Genomic DNA, 26,491 nt, shown 5'->3' on the forward strand with positions numbered 1-26,491 from the left:
AAAGTACCTTCTTATGGGCAGGGGGAGAATATTACAAAGTACCTTCTCTTAAGGGCAGGGGAGAATATATTTATCAGTTAGGGTGCGGCAGGAACAAATCACAATGGTGGAATGTCATGAGTTAAGGCTATTTTCACTTCTTTTGTGGATCTTCAGTTGCTTCAGGCCATCTGGATGTATACATGCAGGTTACAGGGGATGTGATGGCTTAGCTTGGGCTCAGAGGCCTGACAAAGATCTCCCATTTGTTTGGTCTACAGGCTGAGATTACCTCTGGGGTTGCAGAGAAGAAGGGTTGTAGCTGGGTCGCAAGGGTGCTGTGGGGTCTGCCTTTGATGACTGTGTTACCAGAGATTTGGACAGTCATGGATTCTTTCTGGGCCATGGAAAGATTAAATATCCTTGAGGACATTAATCTATATGGCAGGCAGTAGGGTAGGGTGTGAAGTTTTTCTGCATATGATGGGCCAAATACCAGGTGTATGAATGGGTTTGGCTTCTGCTGACTACCTGGGAACAGTTTTCAAAGTCTCTGTGTGGGTCCTTAGAGTATGTACAACTGGCCACGGACTGTGGCTGTGAGGGCTAGAACTGAGTCACAGGGCTGCTTCAGGGAGCACAGCTGAGGCCAAGATATATAGGCCTGTCTCCAGGATTATGGCTGGGTGGTTCCCTGCAGATCTCTTGATGGGAAGGACCACTTGTGGACTGTAGCTGAGAGGAATCTGAGAAAGGTTGCAGAACTGCTTCATAATCTTCAGTAAGAACAAGCTCGGTGTGCCATTTCCTTGTCTGTAGCCATGTCTATGGGCCTTTGAGTTGGCCACCTGGGTGAGGACCTCCTTTTTCTAAATAATCCTCCTTGATCTCTGGCTCCACAACTCTTACCTTAGGCAAGCATCTTTCTACTTCTATTTCCTAGTTTACTACTTAAAATATTGTATAAAAGTGGAATCATGGGCCGAGCGCCGTGGCTCATGCCTGTAATCCCAGCACTTTGGGAGGCCAAGGTAGGCAGATCACGAGGTCAGGAGATCGAGACCATCCTGGCTAACAAGGTGAAACCCCGTCTCAACTAAAAATACAAAAAATTAGTCAGGTGTGGTGGCGGGCACCTGTAGTCCCGCTACTTGGGAGGCTGAGGCAGGAGAATGGTGTGAACCCAGGAGGCAGAGCTTGCAGTGAGCCAAGATCGTGCCACTGCACTCCAGCCTGGGGGACAGAGCGAGACTCCGTCTCAAAAAAAAAAAAAAAAAAAAAGTGGAATCATACACTGTCACTTTGTTGGTATCGTATTCCACTTAGAATAATGGCTTTAAGATTTATTCTTATTGTAGCATCTGAGAAGATATTTTCATTGGAGGCTAAACAATATTTTATTGTATATATAAACCACATCTTTTAAAATCATCCATGGATGGGTTTTTTTTCACTTTTGTAAATGATATGGTTTGGATCTGCATTTTCATTCAAATCTCATGTCAAATTGCCATCCTTAGTGTTGGAGGTGGGCTTGGTGGGAGGTGGTTGGGTCATAGGTTTGGCTTCTGATGAATGGTTTAGCTTCGCCCCTTTGGTACTGTCTTTGCCATAGCGAGTGAGTTCTTCTGAGATCTCATTTTTCAAAAGTATATGACACCTCTTCTCTCACTCTCTTACTCCTGCTCCCACCGTGTAAGATGATTTACTGTCCCTTTGCTTTCTGCTATGATTGGAAGCTTTTTGAGGTCTCCCCAGAAGCAGAAGCGGCTGTGCTTTCTGTACAGGCTGTAGAACCATGACCCAGTTAAACCTTTTTTTTAAAATAAATTCGCTGGGCGCAGTAGCTCACGCCTGTAATCCCAGCACTTTGGGAGGCCGAGGTGGGCGGATCACAAGGTCAGGAGATGGAGACCATCCTGGCCAACACGGTGAAACCCCGTCTCTACTAAAAATACAAAAATTAGCCGGGCCTGGTGGCGAATGCCTGTAGTCCCAGCTACTTGGGAGGCTGAGGCAGGAGAATGGCGTGAACCTGGGAGGCAGAGCTTGCAGTGAGCCGAGATCGCGCCACTGCATTCCAGCCTGGGTGACAGAGCGAGACTCCATCTCAAAAAATAAAAAAATTAAAAAATAATAATAATAAAATAAATTAATTAATTAAATAAATTACCCAGTCTCAGATATTTCTTTATAACAATGCAAGAATAAACTAAAATACAGTGAATATTGCTGCAGTAAACCTGGATGTGGAAACATTTCATTCAGATACACTTTGCATATTTTGAGTAGATGCTCAGAAGTGGGGCCAGGCAAGGTGGCTCACACCTGTAACCCCAGCACTTTGGGAGACCTAGGTGGGTGGATCACTTGATGTCAGGAGTTCAAGATCAGCCTGGCCAACATGGTGAAACCTTGTCTCTACTAAAAATACAAAAATTAGCCGTGTGTGGTGGCGTGCAACTGTAATCCCAGCTTTGGGGAGGCTGAGGCACAAGAATTGCTTGAACCCAGGAGGCAGAGGTTGCAGTGAGTTGAGATCGCACCACTGCACTCCAGCCTGGGTGACACAGCAAGACTATGTCAAAAAAAATAAAAGACTGGGCGTGGTGGGTCATGTCTGTAATCCCAGCACTTTGGGAGGCCAATGTGGGCGGATCACGAGGTCAGGAGATCGAGACCATCCTGGCTGGTGAAACCCCGTCTCTACTAAAAGTACAAAAAGAAAATTAGCTGGGCATGGTGGCAGGCACCTGTAGTCCCAGCTACTCAGGAGGCTGAGGCAGGAGAATGGTGTGAACCCGGGAGGCGGAGCTTGCAGTGAACCAAGATCGCACCACTGCACTCTAGCCTGGTGGCCTGTGCCTGTAATCCCAGCTACTCGGGAAGCCAAGGCATGAGAACTGCGTGAACCCAGGAGGCAGAGGTTACAGTGAGCTGAGATCGTGCCACTGCACTCCAGACTGGGGGAAAAAAAAAAAACCTTTCTTAAAAAAAAAAAAAAAAAAAAAAAAAAAACAAAAAAACTTGCTGAGACCAAGGTCATAATCTTACTGTATTTTCTTTTAGAGATTGTATAGGTATAATTCTGACATTTAAATATTTAACTCATTTAAGACAGTTTTTGTATATGGTTCAGAGGAAGGACCCAATCTCAGTTTTTCCCATGTGGATACAGAGTTTTCCAACACCATTTATTGAAGAGACTCTCTTGTTGTACAGTCATAGCAACCTTGTTGAAGATCATTTGAGCATATACACAAACATGGTTTGGTTTTAACTTCTGGGTTCTGTTCCATCACTATTTGTCTTCTTGCAATTACCACACTGTTTTTATTTATGTAGCTTTGTAATCTGTTCTAAACAAAGGAAGCATTGTGCCTCTAACTTTGTTCTCGTTTTCTAAGAATGTTCGGCCTATCAGTGGTCCTTTGATATTTCATGTAAATGTAAGAATTTTAAAAAAGATTTCTTTTTTTTTTTTTTTTGGAGGCAGTCTGCTGTCGCTCAGGCTGGAGTGCAGTGGCGGATCTCCAGCTCATTGCAAGCTCCAGCCTCCGGGTTTTCACGCCCATTCTCCTGCCTCCAGCCTCCCGAGTAGCTGGGACTACAGAAGCCCACCACCTGCAGCCCGGCTAGTTTTTGTATTTTTTAGTAGAGGCAGGGGTTTCACCGTGTTAGCCAGGATGGTCTCGAACTCCTGACCTCATTGATCCGCCCAGTCTCGGCCTCCCCAAGAGATGCTGGGATTACAGGCTTGAGCCACCAGCCCGGCCCCTAAAAGATTTCTTTAAAGCCTCACTTGGCGTAGGCAGTGACTCTTGCCTGTAATCCCAGCAGTTTGGAAGGCCGAGGCAGGTGGATCACAAGGCCAAGAGTTCAAGACCAGCCTGGCCAAATGGTGAAACCCTGTCTCTACTAAAAATACAAAAATTAGCTGAGTGGGCACCTGTAACCCCAGCTACTTGGGAGGCTGAAGCACAGGGAATTGCTTGAACCCGGGAGGTGGAGGTTGCAGTAAGCCAAGATTGCACCACTGCCCTTCACCCTGGGCAACAGAGCGAGACTTTGTCTTAAAAAAAAAAGTATCAAGTATCATTTGGATTTTTACCAGGATTACAATGAATTTGAATATCACTGTGGGTAGTATTGTTATTTAAAAATATTAAATCTTCTGACACAAAGAATAGTATGAAGAGTCTGTTAAGTTTCACAAATTTTTGGATTTGGCAATTTTGCTTCTGCTGTTGATATCTTGTTTTATTTCATGTGGTATGAAAGGATGCATTGTGTAATTCAATATTTAATGTGCACCAGGCTTAATACCTTGATGACAAAATAATCTGCACAAAAAACCCTCATTGACACAAGTTTACCTATATAACAATCCTGCACATATACCCAGATCTTAAAATAAAGTTTTAAAAAATAAGACTTATCAGGTGCCTGTAGTCCACCTACTAGGGAAGCTGAGGCGGGAGAATGGCGTGAACCCAGGAGGCAGAGCTTGCAGTGAGCCCAGATCACGCCACTGCACTCCAGCTTGGGCGACAGAGCGAGACTCCGTCTAAAAAAAGAGTTATTTTGTGTTCTAACAGGTTGTCTGTGAAACAACTACTACTCATTTTCTTCTCCAATTAGCCCCGGACACAGTTTAGTTTACTTTCTGTTTCTAGGGGTTTAACTACTTTAGGTATCTTGCATAATTGGAAGTATATAGTTTTTTTGTGTGTGTGCCTGGCTTCTTGCACATAGTCTTTAAAATGTATCCTTATTGGGGAGCTAACAAAATTTTCTGCTTTTGAGAAGCTAAATAATATTTAATTATTTATACATTACAAATTGTCTTTATTCATTTATTAAGAAAACTTGGTTCTTTCCACATACTTGCTTTTGTAGACGATGCTACAATGAATATGGATGTGTAAATTACTCTTCATTTGTTAATATATACAAGGGATTATTTATGTGCTCTATTCTGTTTCACTGGTATTGTCTTTTTTGATCCAGTTATAAAGTATTTCAATAACTATAACTTTATAATAGGTTTCTAAAATCAGGATATATGATGCTTCTGATGTTGTTCCTCTTTTTGACAATTTTTGAGCACTTCTGGCCTCCTTAGTTCTCATATAACTCTAGGATTGCTTCTTATAGTAATGCAAAAATGCATAGCTGCTGTCATCCAAAGTATACCACCTTTTTCTTCAGCACTCTGTGTCAGGGGAACCCATCTTTGACAGCCCCCCAAAAACCAAACATGTGGACACATATTCTACATTTCTCTTTCTCTCCTAAGAAGCATAGAGTTGGGAGTTTCTCCTTATTTTCACCGTACTGTATTGGGAGGAGGTAAGGGTGTTCTAGCATGTGTAATAACATTTTTCTTCTCTTCTACATGTTTTTGGCATTTTGCTAAAGTGAAGTAGTACATATTCTTAACTAGGTTTTGGAATTCCCACAAAGGCAATGTAATCAATATGGGTGCTGAGGTCATATATTTATGAAGAAATGAGGAACAGTGGTTTCTGTTCTTGCAATTTAAATTGATGTTTTTATTTATTACTTTAATTTTTAATTTTTGTGAGTACACAGTAGGTATATATCTATGGGTTACATGAGATTTTTAATGTAGGCAAGAAATGCATAAAAATCACATCAAGGTATAGGTACTTATTATCTCAAGTATTTGTCCTTTGTTTTACAAACAATCTGATTTCATTCTTTTAGTTATTTGAAAATGTACAATTAACTATAGTTATTTGTGTAGTTACAGTTGTGTAGTTACTTGTGTAGTATAGTTATAGTGACTATAGTCACTCTGTTGTATTAGCAACTACTAAATCTTACTCTAATTTTTTTTGAAACCATTAATTTTCCTCACTTCCTCCCAGACCTGTAGTATACTCTCCAGCCTCTGGTAACAATCCTTCCTTTAGTTTCATGAAATTAATTTAACTTTTAGTTCCAGCAAATGCGTGAGAACATGCAGAGTTAACCTTTATACGCCTGGATTGTGTCTGTAAACATAACCTCTAGTTCCATACATGTTGTTGCAAATGACAGGATCTTATTCTTTATGATGGAAAAATATTCCATTGTGTATATGTACCCATTTGCTTTATCCATTCACATGTTGATAGACACTTAGGTTGCTTCTAAATCTTGTATAATGTGAACACTGCTGCAATAAAAATGGAGGTACAAATCTCTTTCTGAAGTCCTGATTTCTTTTCTTTTATGTACCTACTTAGGAGTGGGGTTGCTGGATAATACAGTAGCTCTATTTTGCATTTTTTGAGGAACCTCTAAATTGTTCTCCATAGCGGTTGTACTAATTTACATTCCCACCAAGAGAGCACTAGAGTTCACTTTTCTCCACATCCTCATCAGCATTTGTTATTGCCTGACTTGGATAAAAGCCACTGTAATTGGAGTAGGATAATATCTCATTGTCATTTTGATTTGCATTTCTCTGAAGATAAATGATCTTGAGCACCTTGTTGTGTCTTTTTGTCATTTGTATGACCTTTTGAGAAATGTCTATTCAAATTTTTGCCCATTTATAATCAGATTATTCAATTTTATCCTATAGAGCTGTGTGTGCGCTTTATGTATTCTCGTTATTTTTTTTTTCTAATGGGCAGTTTACACATTTTCTCTCGTTTTATGTGTTGTCTCTTTGTTAATTGTTTCATTTGCTTGTTAGAAGCTCTTTAACTTGATAGGATTCCATTAGTTCATTTTTGCTTTGGTTGCCTGTGCTTGTCGGGTATTATTTAAGACAACTTTGCCCAGTTTAATTTCCTGTAGAGCTTCAGCAATGTTTTCTTGTAGGAGTTTCGTAGTTTGAGATCTTAGATTTGCCTCTAATCCATTTTGATTTAATTTTTTTTATATGACAAGAGATGGGGTCTAGTTTCATTCTTCTGAATATGGATATTCAGTTTTTGTAGCACAATTTATTGAAGACTTTTTTCCCCAGTATATATTTTTGACACCTTTGTCAGACGTAAGTTTGTAGATATATGGATATGCCTCTGCATTCTCTCTACTGTTTCACTGATCAGTTTCATGCTGTTTTAATTACTGTAGCTCTGTAGTATCATTTAAAGTCAAATACTATGATTCCTCCCGTTTCATTTTTCTTAACAATGGCTTTGGCTATTCTGATTCTTTTATGGTTCTGTGTACACTGTAGGATTGTTTTTTCTATTTCTGGCAAGAATGTCATTGATGTTTTTCTAGAGGTTGTATTAAATCTGTAGATTGCTTTGGGTAGTATGGACATTTAAAAAATGTTGATTCTTCCTATTCATGAACATAAAATATTATTCAGTTTTTGGTCTTTTTAAATTTCTTGCATCAGTGTTTTATAGTACTCATTGTAGAGACTTTTCATTTCTTTAATTTCTAGGTATTTACTTTTAATTTGTGGCTATTGGAAATGGGATTACTCTTGATTTCTTTTTTACATTGTTCACTGTTAGCGTGTAGAAACACTACTAATTTTTTAAATCTTACATCTTCACTAAATTCATCAATTCTAGTCATATTTTAGTGAATTTGGTTTTTCCAAATATAAGACCACATCATCTGCAAACAAAGATAATTTGGCTTCTTCCTTTCCAATTTGGATGGCCTTTATTGTTTTCTCTTGTCTCATTGCTCTAGCTAGCACTTCTAGTACTATGCTGAATAACAGTGGTACAAGTGTGCATTCTTTGTGCCTCTTCTTTTGTCTTCTTCAGATACAGACACCTTATCAGCATGATTTGGGGTTTAGGTTCCCAACTTTACAAGGTAATTTGTCCTCAGCCATCCTGTTGTCCTTTCCTGGTCCTAGGCTTCAGAACTGTCTGGGGAAGATCCCAGATGCCCACAGTAGCCATGTGTCTTGGAGTATTTAGGGTATAAGTTACTGCATCATCTCCTCACAGTGGATGGCCTGAGGTGTGGGGTAAACCCTCTCAGGAGCAGCTGGGTTCCCTGGTGCTCAGAGCACTCTTGTGGTTTACACTATTCAAAAAGCCATATCCTTGTGGAATTAAGATTTTCTTTCTCCCAGTCCAGTTTCCATTTTTTGGAGACACATTGCTCTTCAGCCAATGGAATTCTGATATTGAGGGGAAAGGCAGAAGTAATTTCTACCATCTGGATTTTTTCAGAATTGTGAAGGGAGAAAAAGATAGTATCCCCAAAGACAATTAAAGTCCATTCTAGCAAGATGGTGCATGGACCTGCATACATAGACACACACACAAAACACTCCAGGCACACATGGGGATGCAGTGCACAGGCTCTTGGGAGGGTGGTCATTGAGTACTTCAGTGAGAAGGATGAAGGTGGGAGGATGTACATCACACGACAGACAGCCCGACTTGACACTTGAGTCAGACATATCATTATTCCAGCCAGTACTGCTACTCGTTGGGTTTGTCATCTTGAAAAAAATGTTTACTTATTTCAACTTCCATTTTATTAACTGTACAATGCATTCTATTGGTAGAGCTTGAAAGATAGGAGAATATTCTCAAAGAGGCATAAAAATGTAAATTTTTAAAATGTCTGATGATATATTTGTTAAAAATTCTTTCATTTTTCCCTTGACATGTGTAATAAGTTTTTCAGATCTGTGTATTTTGGGGGTGGTTTCAAACGGAACCTCAGGGCTTAGTTATGGGAATATTACTAAGTTAAAAAAAAGTAGGAGGCCGGGCGCGGTGGCTCAAGCCTGTAATCCCAGCACTTTGGGAGGCCGAGGCGGGTGGATCACGAGGTCAGGAGATCGAGACTATCCTGGCTAACATGGTGAAACCCCGTCTCTACTAAACATACAAAAAACTAGCCGGGCGTGGTGGCGGGCGCCTGTAGTCCCAGCTACTTGGGAGGCTGAGGCGGGAGAATGGCGTGAACCCGGGAGGCGGAGCTTGCAGTGAGCCGAGATCACGCCACTGCACTCCAGCCTGGGAGACACAGCGAGACTCCATCTCAAAAAAAAAAAAAAAAAAAAAAAAAAAAAGTAGGAAACATTTCTTTTCCTCTATGGCTGCAGAGAACTGAATACATTTTTAGAAGAAATTTTGGTAGATAAATTGGTGATTTAGAGATATGCCAATATATCGGTTTTTCTTTTCTGCATGGTGGGGAATTTGTAATAATGAATAAGTCTGCTCTTTATGCTGTTATCTGGGTGTCTGAATTTAATGTTAAATTGTATGGAATAGGACTTGACATTCCTGGTTAATGTTCACCTATTTGTTATTAAGGAAATAATACCTAAATTATTATTGTCTGAAACTGATATATATTTTGGCTTTTCTTGTTGAAGTATAAAATGTAAGTGCCTTACAATCTCCTTTCCTCCTATAAACATAAGCAATGAGTTTGAGGAATTTTGTTGGATTATTTAAACACTGAGTTCTTTTATATAAAACTAAGTGAATAATCTTGACTGGAAATCAGAGACCTAAGCCTGTTAACTACAGGGTAAGGCCAATCTTGACCCTGCCAGAGGAGGTCATCAGTAGCCCAGTAGTTTCTTCCTGGGAACCTTTTCTGCAGGTGTCCTAGCCTGGCTGAAAGTAGATGTGAAAGGAGCCTTTATACTGAGATGCTACAGAGCCCTGGAAAGCTGAGGATCCACAGGCAGATGCAGTGAGATTTGGGATGGGAGGAGGGTTGTGATGTCCTCTGAGAGAGAGTAATTGTTATTGTCTTCGGGCTATTTCTAGATACAATCAAATAAATTCTGATGTAGGTAAGAAGTGACTTTATTTTAAGGAGAATTGCAATGGAAAAAACACCAAGCACAAGATCTGCAAGCATCTCCAAAATGAGACAGATAAGGGCGATTTTTCATATGGAGGAGCAATCAAGATTAGAAAGAAGATGGGAAGGAGAGGGCAGAATGGAGAACAGCAAAATCAGATTCAAGATTAGAGAATGTTTCACCCTGAAGTCAGCCTGTTCTTGGGAGGGACATCAAGAGGGTTGTATGCTCACTTAGACTGAAGGTGGAGCATAGTCCAGGGGTCTGGGGGAAGGAGAGAGACTTGGGCAGTTAGGTTAACAAGTACTCTGTTCTGAATACTGAGGACAAAATTATTTAATTGTTTATGAGGGAAAAATGAGAATGCAGAGTCTGTAAATTTGTGATAACTAAAGAGGGAGTATCATCAAAGTCATAATGAAAAGGGTATTTCTTTGCAGTAAGCTTTTCTTGCAGAACACAAAGGATTTGAGAGATGTTAGTCATAACTACCATGATTCACGGCCCACTTCATGTTTCTCCTGCTTTCCTTTGTCCTATACATTTTTTTCTCTTGGCTTTTACTGAGTTGTATCCAATATAATAACCTGGTAAACATAGGTAAAGTGTTTTTGCCAAGTTCTGTGAGTAGTTTTATCAAATCCTTTAACTTGAGGGAGGGAGTTATGGAAGCCCATAATTTATAGACAGTTCCTTAGAAGTATAGATGGGTCCCTGGGGCTTGTGACTGGCACATGGAGTGGAAGCAGTATTGTGGGACTGAGCCCTGAGCCGGTGGGGTCTATGCTGACCCTGGTGTTTTCAGAATTGAGCTGTTGGACACCCAGTTTGTGTTAGAGGATTGGTTGGTGTTCAGCAAACTCCATATATTTGGTGTTAGAATAAAGATATGGCCAGGCGCGGTGGCTCATGCCTGTTATCCCAGCACTTTGAGAGGCCAAGGCGGGTGGATCACGAGGTCAGGAGATCGAGACCATCCTGGCTAACACAATGAAACCCCGTCTCTACTAAAAATACAAAAAATTAGCTGGGCGTGGTGGTGGGTGCCTGTAGTCCCAGCTACACGGGAGGCTGAGGCAGGAGAATGGCATGAATCCAGGAGGCGGACTGTGCAGTGAGCCAAGATTGCGCCACTGCACTCCAGCCTGGGTGACAGAGCGAGTCTCAGACTCAAAAATATATATATATATATATATTAGGCTGGGTACAGTGGCTCATGCCTGTAAACCTAGCACTTTGGGAGGCCAAGGAGGGCAGATTGCTTGAGCTCAGGAGTTCAACACCAGCCTGGGCAAATGGTGAAATCCCATCTCTGCCAAACATCCAAAAAAATTAGTTGGGCACGGTGGCACACACCTGTATTCCCAGCTACCTGGGGGTGTGCTGAGGCAGGAGGATCACTTGAACCCTGGGTGGTCAATGCTGCCAAGAGCCAAGATCACACCACTGCATTCCAACCTATGTGACGAAGTGAGACCCTTTCTCAAAAAAATTAAGATATCATAGCAGCCTTGGTTGGGAGACACTGGGTCTGTTGTAGAATGGAGAGGTTTTTTTGTTTTGTTCTTGTTGTTTACACACAAGCTGTCACACAGTGAATTGTCCTGTGATTCTAGGTCTCCTCCAGGGGTCGAAGGGGACTGAGGACTTCAAGGGAAAGAGTTCTGAGGGCAGACTTTTCTCTCCACCCGGCTGCTACAATGTGATTTCTGCACATTCACACACATGCATGCTAAGCAGTGGTACGGCCATGCTTCTCTCATGACAAAGCTTCACTCAGGAGTTGTGCTGAGAACACCTCTGCTTCTAGAGTTTTCCAATAATAGGACACGTAAGTGTCCAGAAGATTCATGGCTTCTTTTTACCTCCCAGATCTTGAATCTACACCAGTAACCTCTTTCCTGCAGTAGCCTAGGCTTCTGGATCACCTGACCATTTTATCTCCCTGCACGCACACATTTATAAGTCAGAGCTATCCTGCCTGGGCCAGCATCTGTAGCACTCCCAAGTTTATGTAGCCTCCCAAGTTTATGCAGTTCTCCTGCCTCAGCCTCTCGAGTAGCTGGGACTACAGGCACCTGCCACCACACCCGGCTGATTTTTGGTATTTTTACTAGAGACAGGTTTTCACCATGTTAGCCACGATAGTCTCAATCTCCTGACCTTGTGATCCGCCTGCCTCAGCCTCCCAAGGTGCTGGGATTACAGGAGTGAGCCACCACACCCGGCCCTATTACTGCCATTTTCTTATTGTTTTCTGACTATTTAGTTTCTGTTTTTTAATTCTTTCATGCTGTCTTCCTTGGCGTTTTCTTGAATTTTTGTTTGTTTTTGTTGTTTTATGCCTTCTCTTTCTTTTGTATTTACCCACTACAGTTGTTTTTTTTTGTTTGTTTGTTTGTTTGTAATTTCCAAGAAACTTATGTAAAACATCTCATAGTTATAAAATCTAGCTTCAGATAACAAATTAACTTTTTGTTTTGTACAGATAGGGTCTGGCATTGTTACCCAGGTCAGATAGGCTCTTGCTTTGTTACCCAGGCTGTAGTGCAGTGATGCATTCATAGCTCAGTGCAGACTCAACTTCCCCAGGTCCAAGCAATCCTCCTATCTCAGCCTCCCAAGTAGCTGGGACTACAAGAACATGCTGCCATGTCTGGCTATTTTTTTACTATTTTTTGTAGAGATAGGGTTTTGCCATGTTGCTTAGGCTGGTCTTGAACTCCTGGGCTCAAGCAATCCACCTGCCTTGGCCTCCCAAAATGCTAGGATTACAGGCATGAGCCATCAGGCTCAGCTGCAGCTTGTTTAAAAAGAATAAACAGCTTTCTGAGACCTTTAATTCTAGTTATGTACTTATTTAAGAGACAGGGTCCTGCCATATTGACCAGACTGGTTTTGAACTCCTGGCCTCAAGCAAAAGTTAGCTTCTATATACTGAAAAATTAAACAGTCTTACTCCCTTCAACACAGTATTTATGTCACACTCTACATCTTTTTATATCATATACCCATTAACAATTTATTGAAGCTATATTTAATAATTTTTTTCTTGTAGCTTTTACACCAGCATTAAAAGCGATTTCTGACCATAATTACAGTTTTATAGCCTTCTAAATTTGACCAGGTGTATATGATTTTCAATAGTAGTTATATTTTTGTTGTAAGTTAGGATTCCATTACAACTTGAAAAATTCTCATTAACATTTTTTGTAAGTCAGGTCTAGTGATGAAAAATTTCCTCAACTTTTTTTAAATCTGAGATTTTGATTGATACATCATTTCTAAAGAACAGCTTTGTCAGGGATAGTCTTCTTAATTGTCAAGGTTTTTTCTTTTTCTCTCTTCATTTGCACTTCAAATATATGGTTTCACTTCCATGTGGCTTGCATGGTTTTTGTTGGGCAGTCTGCTGATAACCTTATAGGAGTTCCCTTGTGTGTGAAGAATCTCTTTCTCTTGCTTCTTTTAAGAATCTCTCCTTGTCTTTGAATTTTGGCTTAATTATAATGTGTTATGGACAATTTTTGTTAGATTCTTCTTGCTATAGACATTTTGAGCTTTTTAATTTAATATCCATATTTCTTCCAAGATTGGGAAAAATTTAAGACATTATATCTTTAAACAATTTAAAAACATTTTTCTCTCTCATGAACCTCCTAAAATATGTACATTCTTACTGTTTATTATGCAGTATGGGACCCAAATGCTTTATTCTTACATTCTTTTTTAAAATTCTAATTAGAAACTTTCAAATGACTTACTTTTAAGTTTGCTTTTTTTTTTTTACCCCCCTGTGTAACGAAGTCTCCTGTTAAAGCTTTCTCTTTAATATTTTAGATCTCCTATTGTGTACTTCAGCTCCAGCATATCTATTTGGTTCTCTTTTAATAGGTTCTCTTTCTTTATTATAATTGTGATTTTGTTCATACATTGTTGTAAAAAAATTTAGTAATGTGTGACTTTTTGCATCTCATTGAGATTCTTTAAGATAATTATTTGAATTTTTTTTTAGATCTGTGTTTTACTGTAAGTGGTTACTGGAGCATTTTTAATTTCCTTTGGTGATGTTATGTTTGCCTGATCCTTCATGATCTGTGATACCTTGTTTTGATGTCCCTGTATCTGAAGGAGTAAATACCTTTTTCAGTCATTATAGATTAGTTTGGGGAGGTAAATATTTTCTCCTATTGGATCTCTGTGCTGATGAGATTGCAGTAAGGTGCATTGGATCTGGATCACAGTGAAGTTCATGCTTGGTAGACCTGTTATTAGGGCATCAGACCGTTGTGGATTCTATTTTCTGGGAAGACTGAACTTTCTTCAGGATCTTGATCAATAAGACTGGTGCTGGGGAAAAAAAGTCTCCAGTTATATATGCAGATGACAGAGCTGATACAATCCATGTGAGCAGGCGTGGCTTCTGCTGTGTGGCTCTTGCTGGGTTTTTGGAAATCCTCTAACCCCATCATTGGACAGGTTCCTAGATGAGCAGTACTGACCCTTGATTACAGCTGAGAGGGTGTGGAACTGATTCATAGGGCTGCTTCGGCATACACAGCTGAGACCAAAGTCTTCAGGTTTGTTTCCGGGTTCATGGCATTTCTCCCTCTAGGTTCCTGGGTGAGCAGGACTGCTCCCAGACTTTAGCTGACAGGGACTGGAGGTAGGTTTTAGGACAGCTTCAAGATTCACAGTGGGAATAAAGTCAGCCAGCATGCCTAGAGGGGCATATATAGTGTGCTTTTTGGCAGGTCCCAGGTTAGGAAAAACTGTTTCTGGACTTTGGTTTTATGGACTTGGAGCCAGGTTATAGTGCCATATCAAGATCCACTATCAAATAAATGTTGGCAAGCCTACATCCAGGGGCACAGATGGATGTTTCTGTCTGTGGGTTCCTGCATGTGCAGGATTTCTTCCACACCATGACAGATGTGTGCAAGGGGCTAATTCAGAGATCACAGAGAGGATCAACATCTAAAGTCCTTTCACCTGAGACACAGGACACTTGGTGTCTTGGCAGATGGTGCTAGTGGCATAAACAAAACCAAATGGTCTACAGCTGTATTTACAGTGAGAATTAGTCATATTTTATTTTGTAGCTGGGACTGTGATGGGCAAGCATGCCACTCAAGCAAGGTCATGCCCTCTCAATACAGCCCTCCTCAGTCTTGGGTTTACACCCTTTGACATGGATTCCAAAGTTCCCATAAAGTTTCTTTTGCCAGGGCATAACTGCTCCTTTTTTTTGAGATGGAATCTCACTCTTGTCACCCAGGCTGGCGTGCAGTGGCGCCATCTTAGCTCATTGCAACCTCCGCCTCCCAGGCTCAAGCAATTCCCCTGCCTCAGCCTCTCGAGTAACTGGGATTACAGGTGCCCACCACCATGCCCAGCCAATTTTTGTATTTTTAGTGTTGATGGAGTTTCACCATATTGGCCAAGCTGGTCTCGAACTCCTGACCTCAGGTGTTCCGCCTGCCTCAGCCTCCCAAAGTGCTGTGATCACAGGCGTGAGCCACCATACCTGGCTTGCCACATTTTTTTAAGTCTATCAAAGTTTTATTTCTAAGAAATACATTTGCATATAACCCAAATATAACAACTCTGGTATTACATCAATACAGCTATAACATTAATGCAGCAATTATATAACACAAAAGTGTTATAATGACCTGGGAAATGTTCATGAATTGTGAGGTGAAAAGATGTAGAAAATGACTGTGCCTACTGATGCTACCTTTGAAAAAGGACCCATAAAAAATACATTGAATATAAGTTGGCTAAATAAAGTATTAACTGCGGTACTTTCTTACAGATTATGGTTATCTTCTTCCATATAATTTCAATATGTACTAATATTCACATGTATTTATTTTATAATCAGAATATGTCATTATAATTAAATGTTATGTTGTGCCATTTCATCAGATCTTCTTATAGTCACATTAAATTATAATGTGTCACATTAAATTATAATCACATTAAATTATGTTATATCACATTAAATTATAATCTGAGTAACTAATGTTTAAAAATAGCTGATACATTTGAAATTTAGGCAAAAAAATTTTTTTATTTGTAAAATGTGCTCAGTGTTAACTATTGATAATAACCAAAAACCAACCTAATATTATATGATTTTTAAAATTATTTTTAAGCACAAAATAGACCCATGTTGGGGATGAATAACATGTCTGATTTTGTTAATTTTGTCTACTACTTTTCCCTGTATTTCCTTGTTTCCTTCATCCTAAAATTTTTAAAAATGAAAACTTTAATCATTATTGAATGTTTAAACTACTGAATTTTTTTTTTTGTTGTTAACTGAAGTAAAAGGAAACATTCTTGTAGAATTATGGAAACCATGTAGTAGGACTTAAAATTGAATGTTAGGAGGTTCTTCGTTTTAAGAGGCTTCCTGTGGGAGAAGTTTCCATCAAACTGCTGTACTTCTATCATCAACATTTCCCAGCGCCTGCTCTGTACGGAGTTCTAAGAATACCTGCTCCAAGGTGCCCTGAGAGAGCTGTATTCCTCCACATTGAAGGTCTGTTTCCCTGCCTCTACTTTGAAAAAGGCCTGAGACAGAGGGTGGAAATCCTCCACAGGTAACTTATACGCCATTAAAGAGGAACGTCTTTCCTGCTGAGCGTTCCTGACACCATGATGGCCACACACAGCCTTAGCCTCTGACATGTAATGGGTGGTCAAGAGGGCGCCCCTCTCCTTGTTTTTAACGGTAGCCTGAAGTATCTGCCACATTTGCTGCTGCCCCTTGGGGTACATCCTGGTGAACAGCTCATCTAGAAGCACCACTGATGGGTTCCCCAGGATGCTCAGCACAAAGCATAGCTTTCTCTTTTATCTCTCTGATAGAGTTTTCACGGGAGCCTTAAGTTGCTCCTGGAGCTTAAGAGCTTCCACCAATCATGAAATACTAAGAGCAGCATATTCTTTGCCCAGTCCTTTCACAGCTGCATACAACTCCAGGTGCTCTTTCATTGTAAGCTTGGGCCACAGTGAGTTCTCCTGAGGGCAGTACCCCAAGAACTTGAGGCTGTTGTCACGCTGTTGCTTTACTGATGCTCTGTTGCCTTGTAACACCACCGCTTCTGCAGTTGGCTTTGTGAACCCAGTTGTCATTTTAATGGAAGTACTTTTACCAGATCCACTGTGTCCTACTAATCCCAAAACTTCACCTTTTTAACACAAAAGGAAACATTTCTGATGGCTATTTTCTTCTTTCTTGTTGAAAAGCAACTTTTCTTTGCCTCATAATATTCCTTGTGTAAACAGCTTGCAGTTATGACTGGCTCCTCCTCCAAGTTTGGAGTAGTGAGTGCATTTGCTGCTTGGACTCTTTCAGCTTGAACATCTTCTTCTTCAGGCTCTTCTGGATAGGGATGAGTTTCTCTACGTCGTGGAGAGACTCTGAAAACTGGGTCTTTATTCATTATTTCAATTTCATACTTCATGTCCAGATACCTTATGACAAAAAGGAAAATAACACTCTGAAGGTATGGTATTAAGGTTGTTAAAAGAATGGTTTTATTGACTTCATTTATTCTATTGTCCAGACTGTCCAAGTTTCTCATATACATAAAGTTGAGCTGGATCAATAACATGACATATCCCAGCAAAGTGAAGGAAGGTATGAAAATCATGCACAAAATTAAGTTGGGTTTTTCATACTTAGTTGATACCGGAATTGTGAATACACATATTAAGATAATAAAAAAGCCAAAAGACCAAAAGCCATTATTTTTTCACCACTTGCAAAAGATGAATGAAAGCACATACGTGAGGAATATAAGAGAAGCCGCACAACGAATTATGCATACCGCCAAAACAAACATGAGTTCCCATGGAAGCTGGAATCCCAGAAATACGAAGTAGTAAATTAAATGTATTGAAAGGAGAATCAAGGAGTATAATGGTATGTCCACCAGAGCCTGTCCACACCAGTATCCTGAAGGCCAGAGGCTGAAATCCATAACTGGGATTCAACTTTATTTTTTTTATAATCACTGATACTGCTTATGCTGATATAAGGAGAAATGCAGTTTGTGATCAACAACAAAAATATGGACCCATCTATAAAACCAAGTTCCAGCACTATGTCATCACGAGAAAATGAGGTGCTCTTCATTTGAATAAGCTCCGTGAAGTTAAAAATTTCAATAAGGGCTTTGGTAACAATTCCCATAAGAATAGGAAAACAATTCAATTTCTTGGTATTACATGCAACTGAAAATCTAATCCTTCTGGTTATCAGACACTATGATGCCTCCATTGTAGGAGTGATCATCTGAGCCATTTCTGTTTCTGAAGCCATCCATTTCCAAAACTATATTCTGACGCTTCGGTGAATGCACTAAGTCTTCAATATTTGATCCTGGAGCAAAGATGAATAGAAAGCCAAGCGAAATATAGGGGTAGAGGAAGCAGTGGGAACAACCCTGTGGGCACTCTCAGACCCCAGTGAAGCCATTTTCTCACCACATTTTTTTATAACTGTAGAAGATGTGGGTAGAGAACCTCCTATTCTGCCATCTTGCTGTGTCATTCCCCTTGTATATTTTACTTTCTGATATGTTCTATGTCAAATATTTTTTATTTTGAATTCAAAATGTCTGAAATAAAATGCTCAAATTTTCCAATTGTAGAATAAATGTATTGAAATGCCTCATTCTCATCAGAGCATTTTATTGAGTTTTCTTTTACTGCTGTACTTTGAATGCCAAAGATTCAAAATGCCAGCTCTTTGTAAGTACACACAGTTGAAAACTGTAGTTATTTATAAGATTGTCTTTGATACATCTATGTTAGATTCAATATTTTGTAGGTCAGAATTTTTTGTTCTAGTTTTCAACTCCATTTTAGTGGTTTTTAATCCTCAAATTTTATTTTTATTTTATTTTTATTTTGAGACAGAGTTTTGCTCTTGTTGCCCAGGCTGGAGAGCAATGGCACGATTTTGGCTCACCACAACCTCTGCCTCATAGGGAGGCAATTCTGCTACTTCAGCCTCCCGAGTAGCTGGGATTACAGGCATGCGCCACCACGCCCGGCTAATTTTTTGAATTTTTAGTAGAGCCGGGGTTTCTCCATATTCGTCAGTCTGGTCTCGAAGTCCCAACCTCAGGTGATCCACCTGCCTTGGCCTCCCAAAGTGCTGGGATTACAGGTATCAGCCACTGTACCTGGCCTAGTCTTCATATTTGTCTGGTAATTTTAACCTGTACCTTTTATGACCATGTGGTATTTAATTCACATAAACGTCATGGGGTTTCAATTGGAGCAAATTAAAAAATATATATATAAATCAGACATTTATCTTGGCAAGAAAGTTATCTATGTGGTATTTGCCTATATAAATATTGCCGTAGGTGTTCATAAATTTTTTATTTGAGTGAGTGTTCATTGTTTTCTTGTATAGGTGAATAGTCAGAGAAACAGTATAAAATTACCATCTATTTATGTTTGATTATGTTGCTCTGTGAGAGAAAAACTTATTTGAAGGTGATTTTTAAAGAATGTAACCTTTTTAGATAGATGTACATATTTAGTTGATGAAAAACGTGTAATTGCCATCTTAAATATTTTCAAGTGTACAGTCTAGTGGTATTAAGTACTTTTACTTTATTTTGCAATGGATCTCTAATTTTATCTTAGAAAAGTACCTTATAAACAATAAACTGCCCTTTTTTCCTTTTTCTTCAGCTCCTGAAGAATACCATTTTACTTACTGTTTCTATAATTTTGACTGGTTTCCATATTCTTATCGGTGTAATTATATAATGTCTGTTTCTTTTTGACTATTATATGTAACATAATATTCTTGTTTTCATTTGTTTTAAAATGAAATAATATTGGTCACATTTTAAAAATTTGATACTGATCTCTAAAGGAACATTTGTATTCTTTCCAGGAATCATCTTTTGTAAATAATAATGAAGAACATGCATGTGTAAATATCTATTTAAAGTCCTTTTTTTTTTTTTTTTTTTTAAGATGGAGTCTTGCTCTGTTACTCAGGCTGGAGTGCAGTGGCACGATCTCGGCTCACTGCAACCTCTGCCTCCTGGGTTCATGCCATTCTCCTGTCTTAGCCTCCCGGTACCTGGGACTACAGGCGCCTACCACCACACCCAGCTTTTTTTTGTTTTTTTCTTTTTTCCTTTTGTATTTTTAGTAGAGACGGGGTTTCACAGTGTTAGCGAGGATGGTCTCGATCTCCTGACATCATGATCCGCCCACCTCGGCCTCCCAAAGTGCTGGGATTACAGGCGTGAGCCACTGCGCCTGGCCTAAAGTCCTGCTTTAAATGTTCTTGGAATAGTTTGGATACAGTGATGTAGTACTACAAGTCCGTATTTTTATTTCCCGAGCTTTTGATGTTATATCCAAAAAGTGATTGCTAAGACCAGTTGCACGAAGTCTTCACCATCTGTTTTTATTAGATTCCACATATGTATAAGATCATGTGGTATTTGTCTCAGTGTATCTTGTTTCTTTCTGTAACATATGATCCAGCAATTTCTATTTTTTCTTGCATGGTCATAAATGTTTGTTGTCTTAGAATCAAAAGAGCCATCTTAAATTACAATGTTGTTTAAATATGTCACCTTGTGATACTTTTTTTTTCTATAATGGCTGTACTAACTTAGTCTTACCAACTGAATATGTTAACTTTTCTATACCTTCTCATAATTTTTTTGTCTTTCTAATTACAATTATTTTAACTGCAGTGAAGTCACATCTTGTTGTGGCTTTGATTTGCATATCTCTGATAGTGATCCTGAGCATCTTTGCATCTTCTTTTTGGCCATTTGTATTTCTTTTTTGAAAAATGTATCTTAGCTGGGTGCAGTGGTTTGGGAGGCCAAGGCGGGTGGATCACCTGAGGTCAGGAGTTTAGCCAACATGGTGAAACCCCATCTCTACTAAAAGTACAAAAATTAGCCGGGTGTGGTGGCACACACCCGTAATCCCAGCTACTCAGGAGGATGAGGTGGAAGAATTGCATAAGCCCGGGAGGCAGAGGTTGCAGTGAACTGAAATCGGGCCACTGAACTCCAGCCTGGGTGACAGAGTGAGACCCTGTCTCAAAAAAAAAGAAAAAGAAAAATGTATCTTAAGGTCTCCTGCCTATTTTCAAGTTATGTATTATATTTTAAGTTTGTTATATATTCTCTAAGTTTATCTTGTCATATCTATATTTTACAAATATTTTCTTTCATTTTGTAGATTATCTCCAGTCTGTTTTCTTTGCTGTCCAAAACATTCTTAGTTTGTTGTAATCCCATTTGCGTATTTTTGTGAGTCTTTTGAGGTCTTAAAAATTCTTCGTTCTGCAATACGTGGTAAAGTATTCCGCTATGTTTACTTCAAATAGCTTTAGAGATTTGGGTTTCCTATGTAAATATTTACTTGTGATTGAGTTTTTTATGTTGTAAAAAGTAGGGGTCTAGGTTCATTTTTTAAATTATCATGTAGATAATCAATTTTTCTAGCACCATTTATTGAAAAGACTGTCTTTTCCAGCTGTGTGTTCTGGACATCTTTGTTGAAAATCACTTGGCTCCGGCCGGGCGCGGTGGCTCAAGCCTGTAATCCCAGCACTTTGGGAGGCCGAGACGGGCGGATCACGAGGTCAGGATATCAAGACCATTCGGGCTAACACGGTGAAACCCCGTCTCTACTAAAAATACAAAAAATTAGCCGGGCGTGGTGGCGGGCGCCTGTAGTCCCAGCTACTCGGGAGGCTGAGGCAGGAGAATGGCGTAAACCCGGGAGGCGGAGCTTGCAGTGAGCTGAGATCCGGCCACTGTACTCCAGCCTGGGTGACAGAGCGAGACTCCGTCTCAAAAAAAAAAAAAAAAAGAAAATCACTTGGCTCCAAGTTCATGAATTTATTACCGGGCTTAACTGGATACTTTGACCTGTTTATCTGTTTTTATGTCAGTATCATCCTGCTTTGCTCATTATAGCTTTATAGTATGTTTTGGAGCCAGGAAGTGTGATGTTCCTAGCTTTGTTCTTTTTGCTCAGGATTACTTGTGCCGTTCATGGGTCTTTTGGTGGTTTCCTATAAATTTTAAGCTTGTTTTTTCCATTTCTATGAAAAGAGTCATTCGCATTTTGATAGCGATTGCATTGAACCTGTAGATCACCTTCGGTAGTATAGCCACTTTTATATTATTTCAGTTCATGAGCAAAAAATATCAATTTTTCATGTCTTTTTCAGCTTTTTATCAATGTTACATAATTCTCAGTGTAGAGAGTGTTTACGTTTTTAATTAAGTTCGCTGCTAGATCTAGACACCTTTCTTTTTATTGTGTATGCAGAAGGAGTATTTGGCAAAATTCAACATGCCTCTGTGGTTTAAGAAACTCAACAAATTAGTTATAGATGGTATGTACCTCAACACAATAAAGGCCATATATGACAAATCCATGACTGATACCATCCTAAACAGGAAAGAGCAGAGCACTTTTTATCTGAGCTCTCAGACAAGGATTTTACATTATAATCATTTTACATTATAATTGTGTATTACAGTATTCAGCTGTGGACACTCTTAAGACTGTGGAGGATGGCCGGGCGTGGTGGCTCATTATCCCAGCCTGTAATCCCAGCACTTTGGGAGGCTGAGGCAGGTGGATCATTGCTGGGGCTACCAGAAATGCCAAGATGAGGCCGGGCGCAGTGGCTCAAGCCTGTAATCCCAGCACTTTGGGAGGCCGAGATGGGTGGATCATGAGGTTAGGAGATCGAGACTATCCTGGCTAACACGGTGAAACCCTGTCTCTACTAAAAAATACAAAAAACTAGCCGGGCGATGTGGCGGACGCCTGTAGTCCCAGCTACTCGGGAGGCTGAGGCAGGAGAATGGCGTGAACCCGGGAGGTGGAGCTTGCAGTGAGCTGAGATCTGGCCACTGCACTCCAGCCTGGGCGACAGAGCGAGACTCCGTCTCAAAAAAAAAAAAAGAAAAAGAAAAAAAAGAAATGCCAAGATGAGATTACCTAGAGAAACAGGCAGGTTGGCCAAGCAGCTGGGGGCACCACCCTTCCTGGGGAACTCCTTATGGCCCTTATCACAAATTTGCCTAACAACCTGCTCCCCCGCAATATGCTCAAGAGAAAAAGAAATGGGGTATCAAATGTGAGTATACCCTACAACCTGAAAGATTGTGTAAATTGAGAGAGGTTTTTAAATTTTCTCCAGGTCCTGCAGCAGAAAGCAAAAAAGAGCACTCCATAATTCTTGTCTCTTTGGGAGAGACCATCTCTATCAGCTATAAACAAACAAAACCAAAACTCTCTGACAAGTCTGTAAACTGTCCATCTGTGTCTATAATAATCCTCCAGGCCTAAGCCACTCCCCTTAATTCAGCCAGTTCAGCAACAAGAAACCTACATAGGCTACAAATACCTTCTGATTTTGGGGGACCCCCTTACTTGCCTGGGTTGAAACCTCTCATACTAGAAAAGATTCAGGTACTTGCCAAGATCATTCTGAAAGAAATTATCTCTTTGGATTTCCATGGTCTTCACAAAGTAACAATGATCCATATTTTATTTTACAAACTACCCAAGCAGTGGCAAAAGCCCTAGGGACCATCCTGGCTAACATGGTGAAACCCTGTCTCTACTAAAAAAAATACAAAAATTAGCTGGCTGTGGTGGTGCGCACCTGTAGTCCCAGCTACTAGGGAGGCTGAGGCAGGAGAAGAGCTTGAACCCGGGAGGCTTGCAGTGAGCTGAGACCACGCCACTGCACTCTAGCCTGAGACTCCATCTCAAAAAAAATAGTAATAAAAAGTTTAATAACTCCTACAACATTCACCCCTGTGGAGCAGTCACCCTAACCGCTGTTAGGGGGCTTTGGAGGATGACTCTTTCTGGCTACTTCCTGATTTAATAGGGGTATCCTTTGCTATCAAAGATCCTCTTTCCAGATGGCTGCATATGCATGGAGTACTAAAAGGCATATTTGAAGTCTATATTAATAGTAACTTTTTGGTCCTTTCTTAGTTCTAGGGCTCTGAGTTTTGACTGCTGAGCTGAGGTTCCCAGAGATAATTAAAAGTTTTATAAACAAACTGTTTGGGGAGCAACTGTAAGATAATTGGTAGCGTTTAGGCAAAACTGAAAAACAGGCACAAAGGAAACTAATACAGAGTGAAATAATTATGTGACTCAATACAACTGTATTTTAAAAGGTAAGAAAATCAGTGTATTATGTTTCTAGTAAATTAAAAAAAAAAGTTTTTTTTGAGATGGATTCTTGCTCCGTTGCCCAGGCTGGAGTGCAGTGGCGCATTATCAGCTCACTGCAACCCCTGCCTCCCAGTTCAAGCGATTCTCCTGCCTCAGTGTCCGCAGCAGCGGGGACTATAGGCGCACGCTGTCATGCCTGGCTAATTTTTTTTTTTTGTATTTTAGTAGAGATGGAGTTTCACATTAGCCAGGATGGTCCCAATCTGACCTCGTGATCCACTCGTGTTGGCCTCCCAAAGTGCTGGGATTACAGATGTGAGCCATCACGCCCAGCCGTAAATAGTATGTAATAACAATACAGCATTTGCTGGCTACAGGTTTAGGTAAAAGAAAAAAGCTGTATTAATTGCTGGAGGGGTGGGAAAGCACAGTTGAAAGCTGTTCCCAAGTACATACCAGTATCAAAGAGCAATTTCTAGAGTTTATATGGTTTAAATTGAAGTATTTTTCTTTTCTGTATTATAATGTGCACATTTACACATACATAGACATGTATCTCTTTTTTTTTTTTTTTTTTTGAGACAGAGTCTTGCTCTGTCGCCCAGGCTAGAGTGTGTGGTGCAATCTCAGCTTACTGCCTTCAGGGTTCACGACATTCTTCTGCCTCAGCGTCCCGAGTAGCTGGGACTACAGGCACCCAGATGACTTTTTTGTATTTTTAGTAGAGACAAAGTTTCCTGTGTTAGCCAGGATGGTCTTGACATCCTGACCTCGTGATCCCCCCCGCCTTTGCCTCCCAAAGTGCTGAGATTACAGGCGTAAGCCACCATGCCCGGCCCAATGTTTGTTAATTTTTTATTAAGAATGGGTGTTGAAGATAATGTGTATTTTCTGTTTGAAGAGAGTGTTTACTGTAGTAGTTGAGTGTTATCTCTGAAGTCAAAGTTGCCTGTTTTACTACTGGCTCTTCTGTTGTGAGCAAGTCATTTTTCTCTGCGTCTCTGTTCCTTCCTCTGTAAAATAAGGATAATAATAATACCTATGCATTGAGTTTCCTGTGAAAATTAACACCTATACAGGGTTATGGTATTTATTATTTATATGCTGAATTACATTAATGTGATTAATGAACATTTGAATTCAATAGCTGCCATAATCTGATTTTCCAGAGAAGGTAACAAAGGACTTGGATAAAGTGACTAAAAATGAAAACTATACCCCATGAACTGCATCCACTAAAACAAAAAATCATAACAAATTCAAGGTGATAACATGAATCTCAACAAAAAAGATCATTGCAGATTTTGAATCTTGAATCTACACAGATCATTCTATTTTTCCAACACTTTCTTACACTCAGAAGGTTCAGCATAAAAAAGTTTTGCTATGTCATAGAAAATTATATGTAAAATTCTTCACCTAGCATTAAGTCTCTTAAAAATTTTAAGAGGGCCGGGTGCGGTGGCTCACGCCCGTAATCCCAGCACTTTGGGAGGTTGAGGTGGGCAGACCATGAGGTTGGGAGATTGAGACCATCCTGGTTAATACAGTGAAACCCTGTCTCTACTAAAAATACAAAAAATTAGCCGGGCGTGGTGGTGGGTGCCTGTAGTCCCGGCTACTTGGGAGGCTTAGGCAGGTGAATGTCGTGAACCCGTGAGGCAGAGGTTGCAGTGAGCTTAGATCGTGCCACTGCAGGGTAGTCTAGGTGACAGAGCAAGATTCTGTCTCCAATTAAAAAAAAAAAAAAAAAAAACACAAAAAAAATAATTTCTAAGATATATTTTAAGAGATTTCAAAATTCTGATGAGTTTCTTCATATGGTGCTTACAATATGCAACCCACTTATAAACCTATTCTAACTTATGTTTAACACACATTTTGTTAGAATCTCATACAATTTTTCCTTTACCAATACAGAGAAACAATGCTGACTTAATCCTCTTACCTGTGGACACTGAATTACTCTTATCTCAATTAAGTGATCTGAATGTTGCACTGATAAGTTATAAATAATCTCAACCCAGTTAAAAATAATTTACATTAAAAATTATAAACTTCTCATCTGAACCTTGAAAGTCTATGTGAAATTACATGGCATGAAGAGAACAGTGAGAAAAATACTCATAACACAAAGGAAAAGAAGACCTCTGAGGAGGCATACAGAGCTGGGGATAAACACATGAAGACCTCTGAGGCATCCACAGCTGGGGATAAACACTTGAAGACATCACAAAACTAAAGATAATTAGAAAATAAAAACAGAAATCCTTTTTAAATTCAGAATGAGTCAGTTTTGCAGCCTAGGAACAGATGTCCTCTCCACATGCACAATTAGTGCCATTTCTTCACCATAGATATTTTCAATCTTTTACTTGGAACTACAGACTAACTCCAGCAATATTTGTGGCCAGTTATGGAGCATCTATTACACACCCAGCACTTTGTGATTGTTCACTACAATTATTTATCAAAACATCCCCAATACTTGTTTTCCCACTACTTGTC

The 26,491-nt window shown here is 39.8% G+C and overlaps 1 non-coding gene and 1 pseudogene across 2 annotated transcripts in view; one reads left to right on the forward strand and one right to left on the reverse strand.

Annotated features, from left to right (window-relative positions):
* The window catches only part of LOC100997724, a 62,369-nt gene that overhangs the window by 21,080 nt on the left and 14,798 nt on the right, over window positions 1-26,491 (forward strand). The window lies entirely within an intron of this gene.
* On the reverse strand, window positions 16,072-18,838 carry LOC108584730 (annotated as a pseudogene). The gene has a single exon (XR_001900187.2). The product of XR_001900187.2 is annotated as an ATP-binding cassette sub-family A member 10 pseudogene (transcript).

Source organism: Papio anubis, unplaced genomic scaffold, assembly GCF_008728515.1.
Source record: "Papio anubis isolate 15944 unplaced genomic scaffold, Panubis1.0 scaffold180, whole genome shotgun sequence".
Classification (NCBI taxonomy): domain Eukaryota; kingdom Metazoa; phylum Chordata; class Mammalia; order Primates; family Cercopithecidae; genus Papio; species Papio anubis.